This window comes from Octodon degus, unplaced genomic scaffold (assembly GCF_000260255.1).
Source record: "Octodon degus isolate 3935 unplaced genomic scaffold, OctDeg1.0 scaffold00223, whole genome shotgun sequence".
NCBI classification, from domain to species: Eukaryota; Metazoa; Chordata; class Mammalia; order Rodentia; family Octodontidae; genus Octodon; species Octodon degus.
Window position 1 is genome coordinate 2,406,567 of NW_004524799.1, and position 21,202 is coordinate 2,427,768.

The following is a 21,202-nucleotide window of genomic DNA, read 5'->3' on the forward strand; positions in this document are numbered from 1 at the left end:
ACACACACAAACACATTATAAATAAATATTGGCAAAATAGGCATACACAGTAAGACTAAATGTAGTTACCTTTTGTGACAACTGTTAGGAGCACAAAGTTTAATCCCTTTCTGCTATGTGTTGCTTCTTTCCTTATTTTACAATGAGCAGGAATTCCTTCTAAAACAAATGGAAAGCATTGTTCAGCAACAGGATCTTCTTACTTAAATTCCTGGTCAAAACTCACAGGCTCATCCTACTGCAGAAATCCCCACGTCCTCCCTTATCAGGTGCTGGCTTCAGAACACATAATGCTGGTGCACTTGCTTACTCCAGAATGCTCACATTTGAGAATTGTGCTGGCCACAGTGATGCAGACCACGACTGTATACAGTGAATACGAGTGGTCTTCTTGTAGACCCCTCAACAAATTCATTCCCCTCCACACCTACTAATGACTCCATATTGATTCTAAAGCTCTGTTATCCTAAGATGCTTTTTATTCTTCCTCAGCTCAAAATTTTATCTTTGCTACAACTTGGCTTAGAATTGAGTTCATTGAATATAGTTTTCAATAGCATTTAGGTGCTCTTTTGCAAATTCTCAGTTTTTATGCTGATGACAACAACTTTTATGGACCAAATCTTTTTATTTTTTAAATATATTTTGAGGCATGACTGGCATACAATAGATACCACATAATTTGATGTGGTTTTTTTTTTAGCATTTATTTAGTTTGTAGGACATTTGTTATACAGCAAATGAAAACTAATGTAGATTAGGATACTGAGAATGGAGTGCCATTATAGCAAAATCTTAAAATGTACAAATATAGTAGTTGTAGATTTCAGAAGTGACTACTAGCTGGAAAAACATCAAGGAAAGGAGTTAGGGAGACTGACTCTTTGAAGAAATGTAATTTCTAACTCAGGAACTGTGAAACAGTGTCTACCAGTTTAAATATACAAACTATTCAGTAATAAAGCACTTTTAATATTTGTAAGAATTATAATTAGGTAAATTCTCTCTTCCTGATATTGGTCTTTTTGGTCATTTCTCTTTATTTATTTATTTATTTATTTATTTATTTATTTGAGAGAGAGAGAGAGAGAGAGAGAGAGAGAGAGAGAGAGAGTGTGGTGTGTGTGTGTGTGGCCAGCTCAGCCCACCAGGGGGCAGGGCTGGCTGGCATGTGGTGCTGGGGGATTGAACCGCGGTCCCTGATGCCTTGCCAAGCTTGTTCCAAGTAGGTGCTTTAGACCACTGAGCCATCTCTCCAGCCCCTCTCTTTATTTTTTGATTAGTCTGGCCAGAGTTTCATTTCCTTTTTTCTTTCCATCCTTCTGTCGGTCCTTCCTTCCTTCCTTCCTTCCTTCCTTCCTTCCTTCCTTCCTTCCTTTCTTCCTTCCTTCCTTCCTGTCTTCCTATCTTCCATCTTAGCAAGGGAGGATTCTATTTGCAATAGATTATAGATAGATTTATCTAGAGTTTATAATATGTCTTTAACTTATCAAAATTTACCTCTAAAATACATTGCTTTATGTATAGTGTATGAGAACCTTTTAACAGTGTATTTTCAACCCCACCCTAGCCTTTATTTCATTTAATTTATACTTTTTATATATGTTAAAACCCATAGCACTGGTTAGCAATGACCTTGGCTCATCCACATGGCTGATACTCACAAAGGATCTACAAATTGCGGTACAGGGTTTCAGGGTAAATCCTAAGGGGATTTGACTGACCTTGTCAGATACAAAAGTTACACTTCTCGTTATATAGGTCTTGATTTATCTTGGTCTTAACCATTCAGCAGAAGAGTATAAAAATGAAGTATAAAAAGTAAAGCCATATTAATATGCCGAGCTGTAAAAGGCTTAAGTCAACAACTTCTTTTTTTATGAGCAGAATATGTTTATTGAGAGAAACAAAGCTCCTGTCCCGAGAGGGACAGGAGGGGGGACCCAAGTGGGTAGTTCCCCCCAGTCAACAACTTCTGACATTGCCAGTCCTACAGATATCCACTACTATTATGGACTACTGGACTATGTTGGATTATTTTGCTGAGTTCACACATCTACTATATTTAAATGGCAATGGAATACCCATCTCTGACAAAGCTAAACAAAAAGGGATACAAATGAAGGACCATTTTGTATTTGTATATTCAAAATATTTAGGCTAGATATACAGCTATTTTCTCTTATTTCAGTGAGAAGAAAGTTTTATACTAATAGTGTTTGGACAGGGTGTCATGTCTGCATCTTGTACTATGAATAACCACTAAGAAAACAACAATATGCAATGTATTAATTATTGAAACTGTGCTAGTAATTGGTTTTGAAACTGTTTCATTGCTGTTTCTCAATAGAATTAATTAAAAAAGATTTTTATTTGCTACTTCTTGTCATGCAGGTCTGTTAACAATGAATTCTTTCAGCTTTTGAATGCATAGGAAAATATTTCACCCCTTTCAAAAGATATTGTCATTATGTATAATAGACCATGTGAGGTTTCCTTTTTTTGTCCTTTAGTATAGTCACTGCTTGGTGTCTGCAAAGATTTTTTTCCAGGAACCCCAGATAAAAAAATTCAAATACATTCATGTCCCATATATAAAATGTTGTAGTTTTTACATAGAACCTATTTACACTCTCTACTATACTTTAAATAATCTCTAGATTACTTTAAAGCAATAGAGTATAAATTTTATGTAAATGATTATAATTACTTTAGTAAATGACAAGGAAAAACATCTGTGCATATAAGTGTGATGTAAAAATTTCCCCTAATAGTTCAATGCATAGTTGGTTGACTTTGTGAATGGGAAGCCCATGTATATGCAGGTCTGGATGTATTTTAAATATGTTACTTACTCTACTGTTTTTTTTTTCTTGGACAATTTCTAATGATATGTCTGTTAACTGCTTTGCTGTGTTAATGCACCTAATGTGTCTATCTTCTAACAATTTTTACATTTTATTTTTATCATTCAATTGGTAATTTCATAGACTATGTCTTGATATTTTCTTCATATTTCTTGTGATTAGGAATAATTGAACTCTTTGGGCTCTATGGGTGGTAGTTTTCATCAAATCAGAAAAATTTTAGCTATTATTTCTTCAGATATTTTTCTGTTCTTTTGTAGATGGCAATTATGTTTGTCAGACCACCTGAAATTGTCCTGCAGCTGAATAATCATTCATTTTTAGGCTTTCCTCTATATATTTAATTTTTGATAACACATATTGCTGTGGTTTTAGATTTAGTAATTTTTTTCTCTAGTATGTGTGAGGCAAACGTGATAACCACTACACTACGGAAACCATTTTTCTCTAGTATGTATTTGGCTATTAACTCTGTCCAGTGTGTGTGTCTTTCTGTGTGTGTGTGTGTGTGTGTGTGTGTGTGTGTTTGTGTGCATGTGTGTATCAATTTCCATGTCTCCAACATGCTCATTTGTCTGGCAAGTTGGATTTATCAAATATAGTTAAGATATCTGGTTAATGGCTTTATGTATGAATTCTAACATCTGTGTCACATCTGTATTTCTATTGATTTTCTCTCCATTATCATTCACATCTTCTATTTGCATTGTCCTGATTCTTTGCACACCTCATAATTCTTGATTGAATGTCAGACATTATGAATTTTACACTTCTGAGCACTAGATATTTTTGTATCTCTAGAGATATTTCTCAGCTTTGTGCTTGGATGTAGGTAGCTTACTTGAAAACAGTTTAATCCTTTCATGTCTTGTTTTTACTTTATTAGGTAGGACCTTTATTAGTCTAGAGCCAATTTCTTCCTCACTCCTGAGGCTATCCTTTTCTGTGTACTCCGAGTACCACTGTCCTGTGAATTGCACGGTTGTGCCATTCTAGTTGGAGGAAACACATGTTGTGCAGATTGTTCTTCTGGAATTTTGGATGGTTTTGCCCTCAGTCTAAGGTGGTTTCTTTCGTGCACTATTGCACTGATCCGTACTCAGCTAAACAGTTGAAGAAGCCCCTCTGCAGGTCTCTGGAGCCCTGCTTTTCAGGCTATCTTCAATTCTGCATCTTGGTCCTACAATGCTGTCTAGCTTGACTTCCTCAGACTCTCAGTTCCATCTAAATACCTGAGGGGAGCAGTTGAACTCCTTCTATGCTTTCCCTACCTGATCTGTGATCTGGAGACTGATGCCGGCATGCCAGTGCACTAACAGGGCTTATTTTATTTCTCCTTTTCAAAAGAATCATTGGTTTATGGTGTCTGATAGCAAGAGTTCTGAGATCTTTTTGTTATATATTCTGTCTGATATTTTAGTTCTTTTTACATTGAAAGGTCGGTGCAGTTCCAAGGTGCAATCCATCACTTCATGTTGGGCAGATGGCGATACAGATGTTTCTTCTCAGCTATATCCAACTAGCGTTTTCTGACAATGTTCCACACTAACACCATAATCAAAACAAAAACCCCTAGTCTTTTTGTTTCTAATACTGTTTTACTAAATCTGCATGTTTAACTATCTGAAATACTTCCTTAATAAATCAAAACACCCTATTATTAAAAATATTTAATGATAAAATTATATATAAACCACTTTTTCTGATGTTTTTGCTTTCTGGTAAAATGAAAAGCATAGCATCCTTTTCTTTCTTCTTCCCTTGGACAAAGAGAGGTAAAAGAAGAGGAAGTTATCTCTCTCTCTCTCTCTCTCTCTCTATATATATATATATATATATATATATATATAGTTCTTGTTTCTCTTCAAGGGATCTTCCTCTTGGAACAGTAACAATTTTTATGTCAAATGTATGATCCTAGGTGATACTGAAGGTCATATAGTAAAGAAATCTGTATCTGTCAGTGAAGACCTGTAATGTCAAGATTGTCTTATTTACTTGAATGTTTATAGAGTACCATATCTACTATTATATTTGAAAACAATATATTCTGTATAATCCACAGTATCTGGAACAAAACTGTGTGCATAATAATTCTGTAAAAAACAAAATTAGTCTAGGTTCTTATGCACCATATGGAAAGAAATTAGCTAGTATGTATGTCAAAGTAAGGAATAAGTACCTATTTTTTATTGACAATCAAGGGAGGGTAGCAGATAAAAGAAAAAGGACATCAGGAGCAAAGGAGAGGAAGTGGAACCTTTGATTAGCACCAACATAATACAAACTTCAAGTATTTAAAGGGTTGGACACCTCTAATTCCAAGTGCCTGCTGTTCTGTCTGACTGGTGTCAGTGATCTGCCACTCCCACCATCCAAACTTCCTAAGCTGAAACATGGATAATTATCCAGTGGTGCGGTGCCCACAGCACAATGAAGGAAAGAGAGTGGCTCACTCTGCCCCTCTGTTTCTAATGATATCAGGTTAACAAATAATATATGGAAGACATTAATTATGTATAAAAACATGGATCAATTTGTTTTCTCTTAATCATTTAGTCTTTATTGTCACTGGTATTTTCAACCCCAGGTCAAGCCATGGTTATCAGAAGCTGGGAAAGCTGTTGTTCAGTTAATAGTCTCAGCTTCAAAGAATGAAATTTAACATAAAATATTTGGCAGGATAAACAAACCCGTGCCAAGTGAAATATCATTCTCTGTGTCTAATTTTGATTAAGAAAATACAAAGGTGATTTTCTTAACATTGCACTTGTCACCTTTGTCAACAAATAGGTTTGGCTTTTCCCAGGTTATAAAACAACCACCAGCAGCAGCAGCAGCAACAGCAGCAGCAGCAGTTGCAGAGGCATAAGCTGCTTGGCTGATTGTCTCAGTGCTGACCTGTAAGCAGCCCCCTTTCAGGTGAAATGCAATTGAGTCTCTATTAACTCCAGTCTGGGAGTGACTCCTCGGTAGGCCTGGTTATCAGACTCAGAACACATTGAGTTAAGTAGTAAGGTGCGTGGTGGGTAATAGTTTTGTGACGCAGATGACTATCAGGAAGAAACTAAGCTGAAAATTGCTTCTCTGGGAATGCTGAGGGTGGGAAATCAGGGTGAAAGTTGAGGTTGAACTCAGAGGTTTGGTTTCCCGTTCTCTGCAAATGGTCTGGCTTTGTGGGTTAAAGACCACTGCTATCATCATGAATATATACTATTTCTGGCTGCTGTAATTGATTAGCTATACTTGGCAGCTGGCTGGATGAGCCTGAGAGGCTTGTACTGCTTGAGGAGCAGTATAAAATAGCATATCCACAGAGGCTTTGAGTTCTTGGCCACGTGGAAGCTGAAAGCAGGAACTCAACAGCTGTAAGCACTGCACAGTGAATGAAGTAAAATTGGAACCACATCTTTCTAGTACTTTCTCCCACTTATACTTTATATTTGACAAAGAAGAACACCAAACACCTTAATACTTAATCTTAAATTTCTTAGTTTTTATTTATGTATATATACAGATGGTCTTGTCTTTGTGATGGGAAATGGATTTAACATCTGATATGGGGTATCACATCAGGCTAAGATCTGGACTTTGCAGAACTCCTGGGGCTGACTCCCAGTTTATCTCCTACTATCTGTGCAACACTGGGTAAAATACTTTACCTCTCAGTGTCTCAGTCTCTTTATCTATAAAGTGGGCACTATACAATGACCCTCCTAGGGTTGTTAAAATACGAACTGAGCTTGAAGCACTTACCTAGTATTTAAAACATGCCAGACCTTACTCTGATTTTTAGTTATTAATATTACGTGAAGTGAAAGGAGATTAACAGTGTACATGTATATAATATGGAGCTGCAATTTGAGCTCAGGCACTTTTCATCCTTGATTTTTCTTGAGAAAATTTGTGGTTAAGCACAATGTAATTTTTCTCAGGTTTTTATTTGCATTGTTTAGCTTACTAGAAGATCTTTTATTTATTCTATTCATTTTAATGAGAAAAATATAAAATAGCAATTAAACAGTTTCAAAACAGGTTAGTAGGATATTTACAATAATTAATTTATATATATATAAATTAATATATACTACAGGTAGTTAGGATAGATATACAGCTACTTTCTCTTAGTTCATTGAGAAGAAAAGTTTGTATTAATATTGTTTAGACAAGATATCATGTCAACATCTTGTCCTCTGAATAGGAGATCTTTTTGTGGGGATTTTTATTTCCCTGTTCATTGGTGTGTAAATAAGGACCACCTAATACAAAAACTGGGAAAATTTTTTAAAAATATATTTAGCAGAGGGTATACAGGGTCTCATTACACAGATTGGACTCGTAGTGATCCTCTTGTTTTCAGGCTCCCAAGCCCTGGGATTACAGGCACGTACCACCACGCCCAGTCTCAGTTGCTGTCTCAGCATGCCTTGGGGGCAGGGCCAGCATGGCAGGTGGGAGTTGGGACCCCACACCCCACACCACCCCGTTTCCTGCACAATGCCTAGGCAGGCACTTTAATCTGAAAAAATGGGAATTTTGTAATTACTTTTAGCAAGTATGGTTTTCTCTAAATAAAAGCACTGGCTTCATGTGTACCTTGTACCTTCTGTACCTTTCTGCTATGACAATGCAGAGCTGTGTGTTTGCAGCTCCTTAAAAGTCTAATATTATGTTACAGCTGGCCAAGTAGCTCAGCGGACTGAAGCGCCTGCTTAGACAGAACGCAGGGGCTGGAGGTTTCTTCCCTGGCTTGCTGTGCTGGCCCTGCCCCCAGGGTGTGCTGAGATGGTGATTGAGACTGGGCGTGATGGCATGAGTCTGTGATACCAGCACTTGGGAGGCTGAAAACAGGAGAATCGCTGAGTCAGACCTATGTAGTGAGACCCTGTAGACCCTGTAGATCCTGTACTAAATACAAGTCTAATATTATGTGATATGTCCTAAAAAACTCAACTACCATCTAGAGGGTGGCTACTGCCTGTGGATCTCTACATGAATATATAACTTGTTTTCTGGAACTCATAAAATCTCTTTCAAGTGGATGATATTATCCCCACTTTATATTTGAGGAAACCAAACCTTGGAGGAGATGAAAATACTTACCATGTTCACATAGCTTTGTCATTTGGGTCTGTTTGATTTTAAAGCTTACAGGTTTATTTACTATGCCACACTGACATTCTCCCTATTTTTATCTCTTCCTTGCCTCACTTCCAATCATAATCATTAATTTTTCCCTCTTTTTTGCTTTGGATTGCTTTGACAGCTTTCATCAACTGACATAAAAATCAGTTAAAGGGGCTAGTTTACTATTTAGTTCAGGAAACTCAACCTAGAGACTTTCCCTGTGGTGTAATGAATGAAATCACGGTTAACCTTTGATTGAATCACCTGATGTAGTCATTAATGATTTTTCTTTCAAATCAGTGCTCTGACACTCTGGGTTAACTAAAGTCCCTGCTGTGCTTAGAGGACAGGCACAATGATGAGGCATAGGCAGAAAATGTAGGCTGAGCTGGGCTTTTAACAAATAACAGAATAGCCCAGAGACTTGTCTAAGGATTTGGGGATTATCTGTCATTGGGTAATTGTTCTCTTATCAGAAGGAGAAAAGATCTGAAAATGACTGTTCATAAAAACTATGATAAGCACTGCTTTCCAGTCATCTAATTCTTGATTTTTCAGAATAGCAGCATAGTTTAGTAGTTTGAAACCATTCGTGGATACAGGAGTCACAGTGGCTAAATTCAATTTCATAATAGCTCTGTGTACTAGGTCAATCTTTATTCCTCCCTTCAAAGCTGAGGAGACAGGCACAGAGTTAAATTAACTCTGCCTGAGGACATCCTATGGCATCTCCTTAAGTGTTGCAAGTTTGGGTGACAGTATCAATCTCTTAGATTAGGGTTTTTGGCTTGTAAGAGGGCATCATTAAAATGGATATCTTACCTAAGGTCGTATTGTAGCTAATATCTTTTTTTTTTTTTGTACCAGCAATTGAACTCATGAACTTGCCACTTGTCAGGCAGGCACTGTGCTGCTGAGTTATATCCCCAGCCCTGTGACTTGTATCTTGACGTTCCTCCCCCTCAAAGCTGAATGTGCTAACAGGGGAGGCTTTTAGGTCACGGCTGGATCATGGGTGTGCGATATTGAATTGTAGTTGTGATAACTAGATTAATACACAGATTGGTTTGGTATAGTTCTGGGTGTGGATAATGGGAAGACTGACCATGGGTGTGGGTGGCACCAAACAATAAGCTTGTAGCCAAATGGAACAAAAAAAAAAGGAAAGCAAGGCTCACTGCTAGCTGCTTTCTGCCTGCCATGCCATGAAGTGTTTCTACTCTGCCATGTCCTTATGCCATGGCACGCTGCTTTGGAGCCAGCTGACTATAGACTGAAACTTCTGCCAACTGTGATCTAAAATAAGCCTTTCCTCCTTTAACTTTGGGTATTAGGTATTTTGTCCCACCAACAAGAAAGTAAGATAGAATGAAAGGGTGCAATGCGAATCCATCCTCTATTTCTGCCATAGCAGTTACTTCTCCCCATTTTCACATCTGCCAGTCATTTCCTATATCTGTAATCAGGGTAATTCCTTTTTTCTTTTTTCTTTTGTCTTCTTCTTCTTCTTCTTCTTCTTCTTCTTCTTCTTCTTCTTCTTCTTCTTCTTCTTCTTCTTCTTCTTCCTCTTCCTCTTCCTCTTCCTCTTTCTCTTCCTCTTCCTCTCTGTCTCTCTTTCTCTGTCTCTCTCTCTGCCTCTCCTGTATCTGTAATCAGGGTAATTCCTTTTTTCTTTTTTCTTTTGTTTTCTCCTCCTCCTCCTCCTCCTCCTCCTCCTCCTTCTTCCTCCTCTTCCTCTTCCTCTCTGTCTCTCTCTTTCTCTGTCTCTCTCTGCCTCTCTCTCTCTGTCTCTCTCTTTCCCAATTGCACCTAAATTCCTCAGAAAATATTATTTAATGAATGAGTCATAGCCAGTAGGAGTATGGGGGAGTAGAGAACCCATTTTTTTCATTGCTAAGGATGAAACCTTGACCTCTTGCATGCTACATAAGTGCTCTACAACTGACCTACAATCCCAGTCCCAGTTTATATCTTCTTAACAAGTTTCTAGATGATGCTAATGCTGCTGGTCCTTTGATGACACTTTAAGTAATGAAGTGCCCCATCAGTCTTTTCTCAAAAGAAGGAAAAAAGCTTTAGTTAATATACAGTGCATATTTACATTATGTCTGACCTATAAAGAAGAACTTGATCTTGTTTTCCTAAATTTTCCTGCTGAGAATCAAGATCCACCATGAGTACTGATAAGTCCCAGATTCAACAGTAGTAGGCTTTATAGTTGTTCAATTCTGTGATACCTGCAACACCTGCATGAGGCACAACTGATTTAACTTATTTTCATTTCCCCCAGTAGTTTAGTCTGCAGGCCTAGGCTTCTGCTACCTCACTCCTAACTGTACATTTATTTTCCAGAACACTAGCGATCTGACTGGAGTTCGGACAGGCTGCCTAGCCTTGTAAGTGTTTCTTTTCTATTATTATTATTATTATTATTATTATTATTATTATTAAATTTATTGGTGCAATTTAGGTATATACAATCATCACGAAATTTGTACCTGTACATGGTATACCTTGATTTCTCTTTTTTCCTCCCATTTTCCTCCCCTCCCTTCAACTCTTCTTCCTCTCCTTACTTACAAAGCTTCATTTTTATTTTATCCTTCTTTTCTCATTTTTTTCTTTCCCCTTCCTTCCATCCCTCTCCCTAGTTTCTTTCACTTTGAGCAATTTCTTCCCAATTCACCATATCTGTTGTACAATTTGGTTCTTATTTACACTTTCAGTTTCTCATACCAGTGAGACAATGCAGTATTCACACATGTCCAATTTATCTCACTTAAGATTATGATCTTAAAGTCTGTTCACCTAGCAATAAATGCCTCAAGTTTATCCTTTCTAATGGCAGAATAGTACTCCATTGTATAAAATGTATCTTTTTTATTCATGCATCTGTTGATGGGCATTTGGGTTGTTTCCAAGATTTAACTCTTACAGACTATAGCACTATAAGCATGGGTGTGCATATATCATTATGGTATGACACTTTTAATTCTTTTTGGAAAATATCAAGAAAGGGGCTAGCTGGGTCAAATGGGACCCCTAGTCCTAGTTTTTTGAGGAATATCCACACTGATTTCCACAGTGCTTGCACTGGTCTACACTCCCACCAACACTAGGACATATAAAATCCTGAAAAGAAATCAGATCCCCTAAGATCAAAAACCCAATCTAAAAATAAGCATCTGAGATGATGCAAGTGTTTCTTTTTAATGGTAACTTAACTTTGATCTTCTACCCTTAGATGTTGGGTTGCTCCCTAGTGGCAACCTTAAAATACTTAGGCCTTCACTTGCATCAGTCCAGCTATTATCAATGACCTGTGATATTTGTGGAATCAAATATTTTGCTGGATGTGGAAGAATGGTGCCTTTCTAATTTTGTCATTTTATTCAGAGAAGAATTTCCTTGGTGAGGGGTATAGTTCAGTGGTAGAGTGCTTGCCAACACTGAAAAAGAAATCTTCTTATTAGGTAGGAATGAGCTACAGATCCTCTAAAGCAGCCATTTATGAAAAATTATATTTTATTGTTGGTTTATGTATTTAAAATTTCCAGTGTTCTATAATGAATTAAGAGTCGCTATTCTTTTGCTATTCAAAGAATCTCCAATTTTGCCAGTGTAAGCCCTTTCACACTGGCTCCTGTATATTTTTGTCATGTCCTCTTTGTTCTTTGAGCCCTTCCTTGCTTTCTAGCACAAACCATTCAGGGTCCCTTTTTATTTCCCCTGCCACAGATGTGGATGCTGCTGTTTTGTTCATGTAGGTCCATTCTAGTGGGAAATGGGTTTTATAAATTAAAATCCCAGTGCTAAGTGGTATATCATTGCTTCTAGTACATTTCAGGGTCAGAAATACCATATATTAATATGAACTAGATTGTTTAAAACAATTTCCAGTTCAAATTTAATTAAAAACCACAGGTGTTTTTCTTATTTGATTTTTATTTGTATTTCTTTTCTCTAATACCTTAAATGTTGGGCCCTTTATATTGATATATATATATATATATATATATCAAAATTTCAATAACCTGTATTTCCATTACTTTAACAACTGAGTTAAATTTAAGATTTGTTTTCTGTCTCAGCTATTTTAATAAGCATACATGTATGTGTATATCCTTTGTAAACATCTAAGGATATATAAATGCAAAAATCACTTGAACTGGCTGTTTTCATTTTGTGATCATTACTACATTTATATAAAATTAGGTTTATCTCTTACAATATGTGCTTTATTTTTTTATTTATTTTTAAAAGAGAATAAAAATTAGTAGAAAGAAATCATTAGAAATGATACAGAATTTCACTAAACAACATGATAGGGCTTCAACAATGGTTGTTATGTTGCATATTGTTGTCTTCAAGTTAGTTGTTCAGATTATCAGATATAAGCATGCGAAATGAAAAGTTTTTGAATGTGAGAAGAAAGAAGCAATGAAGGGGCCTGGGAGATAGCTCTGTTGTCGAAGCACCTGCTTGGCAAGCGCAGGACCTGAGTTTGATCCCCAGTACCACATGTTCTGCTGACCCCAGAACCCTGGGTAGGCTGTGCTGGACACCAAAACTGGGCGTGGTGGTGCACAACTATAATCCCAGTGCTGTGGAGGCTGAGACAGGAGAGTGTCTATGGGTCTGAGCTACATAGTGAGACTTTGTACAAAATAAATAAATAAGACTTAAAAGAATCAGCAACAGAGTAAAAAGAAAACTCATGAATTGGGAAAATATTTTAGACTACTGTCCCTCAGACAAAGGGACAGTCTCTCTATAGGTATTTTTTTAACTAGAACATATAAACAATTTTAAAAAATCAGGCCGCCAAAATTCTAAGCACCAATTAAAACATGGGCATCCAAGATGAATACATACAAATGGCAAATAAATATATGAAAACACATGTGCTAATTTTTAAGTTTTGTTTACTGTTTCTCTCCTTGTTTTTTCTTTCCTTTTTCCCATAATTTTATTGATAGACAAATAGCAATGAGACAGTTTGAAATCAAATTGGTAGGACAGTTTCAATAATTAACACATTGCATACATTCTTCCTAGTGGTTAATTGCTGTACAAGATGCGGACATGATATCCTATTTACAAACACCATTAAAACAAATCACTCTATTCATTAAGAGAATGTAACTATATATCGATCCTAACCACTTTGAATTGACAGATACAAAATGGACATTCATCTGTATCCCCTTTTTTGTTAAGTTCCGTTATTTGAATATTATAGGTGTGTAAACTCAGCAAAATATTCTAAAAGAGTCCAGTAGCCCATAATAGTATTGGGTCTTCCGCTTGACTGGCAATGTCAGAAATTGTTGACTTGAGTCCCCTGCAGCTCAATATAACAGCATGGCTTTACTTCTTGTATTTCGTTTTTATACATTTCTGCTGGATGGTTAAGACCAAGGTAAAGCAGGACCTGTGCAACAAGAGTTGTAGCTTTTGGATCTGATAAGGTCAGTGAAATCCCCTCAGGATTTATTCTGAGACGCTGTACCTCAGATTGTAGAACTTTTGTCAGTGTCAGCCATGTGGATGAGTCACGGCCATTGCTTGGCCTATGTGCTCTCTGTGAAAGCCTGAGAGAATGTTTTCTCTCCATGTGACTCTCCTTAGGCACACTCTACATCATCAATCACTTTCCTCTTTGGCCCCATAATCTCCTTGATCAGAAAATTTGGGACACTACTGAGTTACATGATGTTACAGTACAAGTTCTTCTATGTCCTGAGTCTTAATTGACCTTAGAAGGCTAGGGCAAAAATGTTGGCTTTCCTTGTAGCCCTCCTTTTTCTCTAATTTTGGTCTGCAAACTTAGGTTGTTAACCATCCAGAAGACAAGCTTATTGTTATTACCATACAACTTAGGCTGTTAAGCTTAACCTCACTATCTGTCTGCATATCAAACATCTTAGGCATAATATGTAACAGGTATTTTTCCTCAAATATTGATATGTTGAACTTTAAGTCCCTACAGAATATGACAAAAAACATTTAAAAATTAGAATATATTTTAAAAATAGGCATAAAGAATTATATACTTAAGTTTACTCTTTTTTTTTTTTTGGCCTGCTCTGCCCTGCCCTAAGGGCAGGGCTGGCAAGGCATGGTGCCTGGGGTCAAACCACTGTCTCCTGTGCCTGCTTAAGCTTGCCTAAGCAGGTACTTAAGACCATTGAGCTATCTCGCTGGCCCATTGTTTCTTTTTGATAAAAAGGAAATATTCAAAATTATAGACAAGACTGGCTTTCGTTGCTTTTATCAGCACCCTTTTCCCTCCATTGCCATAGGTAGCCATTTAGAAATTTACCTTGAGTTATTTTTCTGGTTTTTGAAAACAAATTATAAGTGAATACTTATTTTTCCTCCTTTCTTAGGTTAAGTTTAGGTTGAATCATGAGGTAACCATTTAGCACATCAAAAATTTGCAAAGTTCAAAGGATCTACAAAGTGTGGTGCAGAGTTTCGGGATAAGTCCTGAGGGCACTTAACTGACCTTGTCAGATACAAAAGTTAACTTTTCTTGATACATAGATCTTGCTTTATCTTGGTCTTATCTATCCAGCAGAAAAGTGTAGAAACGATGTATGAAAAGTGAAGCCATGTTAATATACGGAGCTGTGGAAGGCTCAAGTCAACAGATTCAGACATTGCCAGTCCTGTGGATAACCCACTACTATTGTGGACTACTGGACTATATTGGATTATTTTGATGAATTCATGCACCTACAATATTTGGATGGCAATGGAACACCCATCTCTGACAAAAATAAACATAAAAAGGAGATATAAATGAAGGACAATTCTGTATCTGTATATACGAAATTGTTAGGATAGATATATAGCCACTTTCTTTTAATTCAATAAGAAGAAAGATTTGTACTAATAGTGTTTGGACAGGATATCATGTTGGCATCTTGTGCTATGAATGACTACTACAAAGACAACAATATGCAATGTATTAATTGATGTAACTGTCCTACTAACCTGTTTTGAAACTGCCTCATTGCAGTTTTTCTCAATAAAATTAATAAAAAATTGTCAAAGTTAATAATTTCCTACTAATAGCAACTTGAGAATTGAACTCTGTAAAAAGTTGAATCATTCTAAGAGCATAATATACTTTTGCATTTGTTTACGTTTCTTTGCTTTCATGAGTGTTTTGCAAAAAATTTAAATTTTATTTATTGCTAGTAATGTGCCTTTCTCCTTTATTTGATCTAGTTGATCGATATTTACATATATGTATATGTATGCATTTGATTTTTATGTGTTCATTTTATATGCTTTTACCTTACTGAATTTTTATTGTTTGACTTTTTTAGTGATTCTGTAGATATTTTAAAGACATACTCTAATACTATCTTTAAATAGAGATTGCTTTACTCCTCCTTTCAATTTCTTATACTTTAATTATGTTCTGAAGTCTCAGTGTATTGAAATGGGCATTGTAGTAATGGCCCAGGGTTTCCCCAGTTTAGAGCTGCTAACTGATATATCACGTGAGCTGATATATGACATTAAGAGAGCATTGAGCACTATTTTATTTTACCTTCTTTGCATACGTTTTGAACTTATAATGTACAATTTTAGTACCTCCTGAGATGTTTAGATACATTTTCTTCTTAGATGTATTGATATACTGAATGATGTCAATGGATTTTTTAACATTGAACCATTCTGTCTATACTGACTAAATCTATAGCTAATTAAAATCTAATTTTTATGGTAGAGTTGAGATAGGAGGTAGGGCATGGCAAGGGAGGCTAGGGAAATAAGTGAGACGTACTAATTATGAAATCCCAGTAGTGCCAAATAATTCCCCGGACTGCATGTGTAGAACTTCTCAAGGGTTCTCATGAGATGTGGCGGCCACATAAGGACACACACCATGAGGAGTCCACTGTCACGACTCTGCTTGCTAGCCTACTTTGTGTTTTCCAGGCCAGGCTGTACTTTTAATTTTGCTTTTCTCTTTTCCACTCTTGTTTGGCCCAAATTTGTACAATATCAAGGATAAAGAGGACTAGGTTTTTAAAGATTATTTTCCAAACAGCTTTCTTTATTTGGAAGATTACGACTAAAAGACTTGCAAAGCAAACTGCAGCTTGTCAAATATGATCTGAGGCTCACAGAAAAATTTTGCTCCCTCTTGGCAAATGACAGCCATCTTACTTTTGTTGTTCTTTTCTGATATAGGGTCTCACTATGCAGTCCAAGCTGGCCTCAAACCCTTGGCAGTCCTCCTGCCTCAGCCTCATGAGTGCTGGGATTACAGGCATGGGTAGCTATCTTAATATTTATTTCCATAATTATTATTATGAAATCATCATCAGGTTTAGGTTTCAAAATTGGATGTATTTACTAAAGAAGTATTTATTAGCTTTTCTTATTTTTCTATGTTGTGACACTTTTAAAGAACCATTCGGATTTTCTGTTCCTTAAAAGTTTGGTTGGATTCTCCTATAAAAATATCTGGGTCTAATGCTTTATTGGGGAGTATCACTTAGAAAATTTGCTCTATGTCTTCTGTGGAAGTTGGCCCGTTTAAACTTTTTATCTATTGGGGCAACTTTTATAAATTAGATTATAAATTAGATTTTTCTTTCTTTTTTTAAATTTTATTGAGAAACAAATAACAATGAGACAGTTTCAAAACAGGTTAGTAGGACAGTTTCAATAACTAATACGTTGCATATTGTTGTCTTCGTAGTGGTTATTCATAGTAACAGATTAGATATTTTTTATGAGCAGAATATATTTATTTTTTTAGATTAGATTTTTCTAGAGGTTTATGTAATTCATATAGTTTTCCAGTTTCTTTTAATAGAATATGTTACGATTCTTAGTAATTATTACATTATGATTTTAATCATTTCTGTTTTGGTTGTTACTTCCATCTTGTCTTATTTTCTCTCTATTTGTGATTTTACCTTTCACCAGTTTAGATCATAACTTTCTACAATTTCAACAAGCTTGTTATTTATATATTAGTTCTACTATTCTAATTCATAAATGTTACTTCATGTTTAATATCTTCTTTCTTCTTTTTTTAATTTTTTTTCTTCTTTCTTCTTTGCTAAATTTTTTCTTACATTTTTTCCCTGTGCTACTGACATCAAACCCAGAGCCTAGCTGATGCCAACCAAGTGTTTTATCACTGAGCTACATCCCCAGCGTCCTTTTAATTTTTCAGTTGAATGTTTAAATCACTTTCATGCTTTTGCTTGTATCAATTTTAGCGTTTCAGACTCTGGAAATTGCTATTATTCTTGCTGGTATTAGTACAGGTGTAAACAGTGGAGTTGAGGAGAAACTCCCTTGCCTCTATTATTTCAAAACAGCACACTACAGTTATTGGTTATTCCTGCTTTCATTGCCCTAAAAAGTAGAAAATAAAGTAAGCAAAGCTAAGCAGACTCTGGTGGCCTAGGCAAGAGCACATGTACACTGGATCTCCTAGCCAGGTGTCTGGTGACCCGTATCCTACTTCCACCTCATTACAGGCTCCTAAATATGCACAGTAGCACAGAAATGTGACTCAGGTAAGTGAATTCTGGGATGAGTGTGCATTCTAAGAGGCTCAAAAATGACTCAGCCCCCTTTTAATCATTTCTGTCAATCACACCTAGAAATTTAGTGGGAGGCAACTAAAGCAGAGACATCTGGCCTTTAAATTCTGAAAGCTTGAATTATTTGCCCCCTTTTTTGCTGCAGTTGCTACTTTTGATTGTGTGCAGTTCTTTTTTTTATCACACTGGCTCCTTACTTCGTCTATGTTTTATCTTTGTTGGTACAGAGGATAACTTTCTGTGGTCTTCAATAAATGCAGCTGCTTACTACTTGCTACTGGGTGGACACTGGGTGATTCTTTGTTCATTGTGTGCAATAATCTGGCTGTTATCACCCCCTTCAGTGTAAGAGGATTACTATTTTCTAAGAAAGTTTGCATTTTACATTTATCTCACTTTGGCTGGCGAGATAGCTCAGTGGACTGAAAGACCTGCTTAGGCAAATGCAGGGACCATGGTTTGATCCACAGCACCACATGTGTGCCTTCAGGGCACACTGAGCCATCCACAGAGTCCAGGCATAGTGGTGTATGCCTGTAATCCCTGCACTGGGGAGGCTGAAAGCAGGAAGATCACCAGGAGTTTGAGCTGTATAGTGAGACCCTGCAACATCTAAATACATTTAAAAAATCTCACTTCTATAGCAGAAACTTTTAAATTGTTCTTTATATTTCCCAACATATTTTGCAGTTTTGTTGGCCATGTAACTAGTTCTAGTTCATGAACTATGAGAAATGCTCTTTTACTTTTGGGTGAAGTCAGAGAAGTATTTATACATACACTGTCTTCTTTGTGTAGCTAAGGTAAAGACTCCATTATGGTTGGACCATGATTTGAGCAGGATTCACCAAACCCTTTCTATTAAGGGCCAGATCATATATTTGGCTTGTAGGCCATAATGCCTATGTTGTGACATCTGTATCACAGCCATAGATAATGTGTAAATGAATAGTTTTGGGTCCAGTGAAACTTACTAATGCAAAACCGGAACCTAGCTAGAATTGACGTGTGGGTTGTTAATCCCTGATTTAAAAGAAAGCTACCCAGGATAGATAAAACATTGCATCAGATTTTATCAGAAATAAGAGCCAGACACATGCCTGTGATCCCAAGTAAACTTTTATTGTGTTACGTCACTAAATTTTGAGGTAGCTTGCTATAATACATAATATTTCCCCTATTGGTAAGTACAGGGAAAACATTTGAAACCAGATTTAGTGACTTGGCTCATGACCTCTAGTTAAACTTTTACAAATCAGACCTTTTCATAAGGTCTATATCATTCCAGTGTTCATTGTTCCTTTTAGATCATGGCATAGCTATCACTTTTCCTCTTTAAGAAATTTTAGCCAAGAGTCGTTAAATGATATGCCCAAACTCCTATAGCTGGTTAGAATTGAAGGTGATTATTAGTCAAAAACTTGTATCATAATCTCAGAGTGGCATGACCACTTTCTTTTTCTTGTCTTTGAGCTTGTCCCAATGCCTTGCCTTAGCTAGGGATGTGGAGTGAACTTGACGGGAGAAGAGAAATGACATGCACTTGTCCAGTTGGTCATCTTTGCCTCCTCTGCTGTTGTGTTGGCAAGCTGCTGTCCTGTCAGCTGGGTTTTATGTTGAGTATTTCTGTGTTAGAGGGATGCATCTGCAATAAGGGGCCAAGCCAGGCTCAAGCCTAAATTTAAACAGAACCACTCTGCCAAGCACAGCCTTGATCAATCAGCCCATCAATGCAGAAGTGAAAATAAATAAATGCAGTTTTAATCCACTGAACTTTCATGTGGTTTATTACAGAGAATTGCTTTGATAACAGAAAACTCATAGAAAGGCAGAAATTTCTGTAAAATAAATTCTCTGAATCCTTGCCTTAGTTATATTATCTATGTAGTTATTTTTAATAGACACTTTCATGTATCATTGAACTTGAAAATATTTCAGTTATAAATTTCACAGTTATGAATATAGGCACTTTCTTCACTGTGATAATAGGTTATATGATTTAATTTTCTGTACATTTTAATAGCTAGCTACAATTTACCTTTGTGTTACATAGAAATAAATAAGCAGGGTTGAAGAAAAAAACTATAATCCACATCTCTCATTTAATACCCAGATAAAATGTAAAGGCATTGTTTAATCCAAAAACATAACCATTTGAAACCACTAATTAAAATGTCAATCTACATATTAAGTATATTATTAAGTGGGAAGAAAACAGCATCTACTGTGCTTTCTTTTTTCTTTCTTTTTCCTTTCTCTTCCATATACTCCAACAATGCAAAGATGTGAGTCTAAAACATAATCCCCAGAATTGATAGCCAAGGAAAGAGCCACTGGTCAGTCTCATTACTTGAAGGAATAGGTACATTCTTTAACTAGTACATTTTTTCACAGGCCAAAAGGCATAGAGAACGGTATGAAAATCTCAAGGAAGGCCAGAGATTTTTGTGAAACTAGCGCTGATTGTGCTATTCTGCTTAAAGAGAATTATTACATAAGGAACAATGCTAGACTCACAGGCATGAAAGTTGCACTTTAATACAATAGTGAGTTCTCTGACTTTCATATACAAGAAACTTAAAGATAAACAAAAGGTAATTTGTACGTGAACTCCATCATGCAATTTAATTTTTGCTTATGCTATCCATTTTTTTCTTATTTCCAATGGTTCATTTAAAATAATGTGCTTGGCTTATTTTAAAAAGAGTCATTATGCATTTTTTTGCTCTAAACCTGTCTTAGGTCACCTTGCCACTAATTGAGATCACAAGACAATTTTTCTCTTAATTGTTTTTTGTTTCTGCTATGGTTCTACATCGCTTCTTTTCTTGTTTTTAATTATCAAGTTGAGAGGTAACAAATATTCTTTTAGTTTGTATTGAGGAGGTCATGTGTAATAATGCGATCTTGTAATGCTTTTGTGTGCCAAATATCAATTTCTTGCTTGCAGCTATTCCCATTCCTCTCTTTCTCCCCTCTGATTGTCTTTTGTTCATGGATCTTCCTTCTTTCTGAGACATCAGAATTTTTTTCAATGCTTACCCCTGAGGTCGATTGCCTCAGCTGTTTCTATTTTTTGTCTCTTAGGATGGGTATTTGAAGGGAGAGTGGCTGCTCTAAGCTACTGATTCTTTGTTCCCATGACAACTTCCATGCCATCAGGGAGAAGAGAAGCCAATGTCATGATAATTCCAGTGTAAATTAATATTACATATGGTTTTAAATTGTATTTTAAGTTTTATATATGCTAAACAATCTCCCCAGGCATCACTAGTGGAGATGGTGAATTGAAGGCTGATATATTGCACAGTTCTCAGCTTGCACCACCATCTATGTGGTTTTTTCATTATAAAACATTCATCTAATATCACACTCACCTATAGCTTAGTAATCCATCCATCACTGATGGTTCTAGTATTTGGCATGCATTTGAGATAGGCTAAGTAGTGTAGTGTATAATTCCTTCTTTTATTTGCCACAGGAATAGAGCATATTCTATAACTTATACCTGGGGGAAAACCCGTGCCTGTTTCTCTGAATCTGTAAAAGTTGCAGGCAACTGGGCCATAAATCACTTCCCAGTCTCTCATGGAGCTGAACAAAAACCCAGTTACAGCTTTT

General features: G+C 36.3%; 1 pseudogene; it reads left to right on the forward strand.

The window, feature by feature from the left end:
• LOC101563228 overlaps positions 1-21,202 on the forward strand; it is a 513,765-nt pseudogene that overhangs the window by 201,311 nt on the left and 291,252 nt on the right.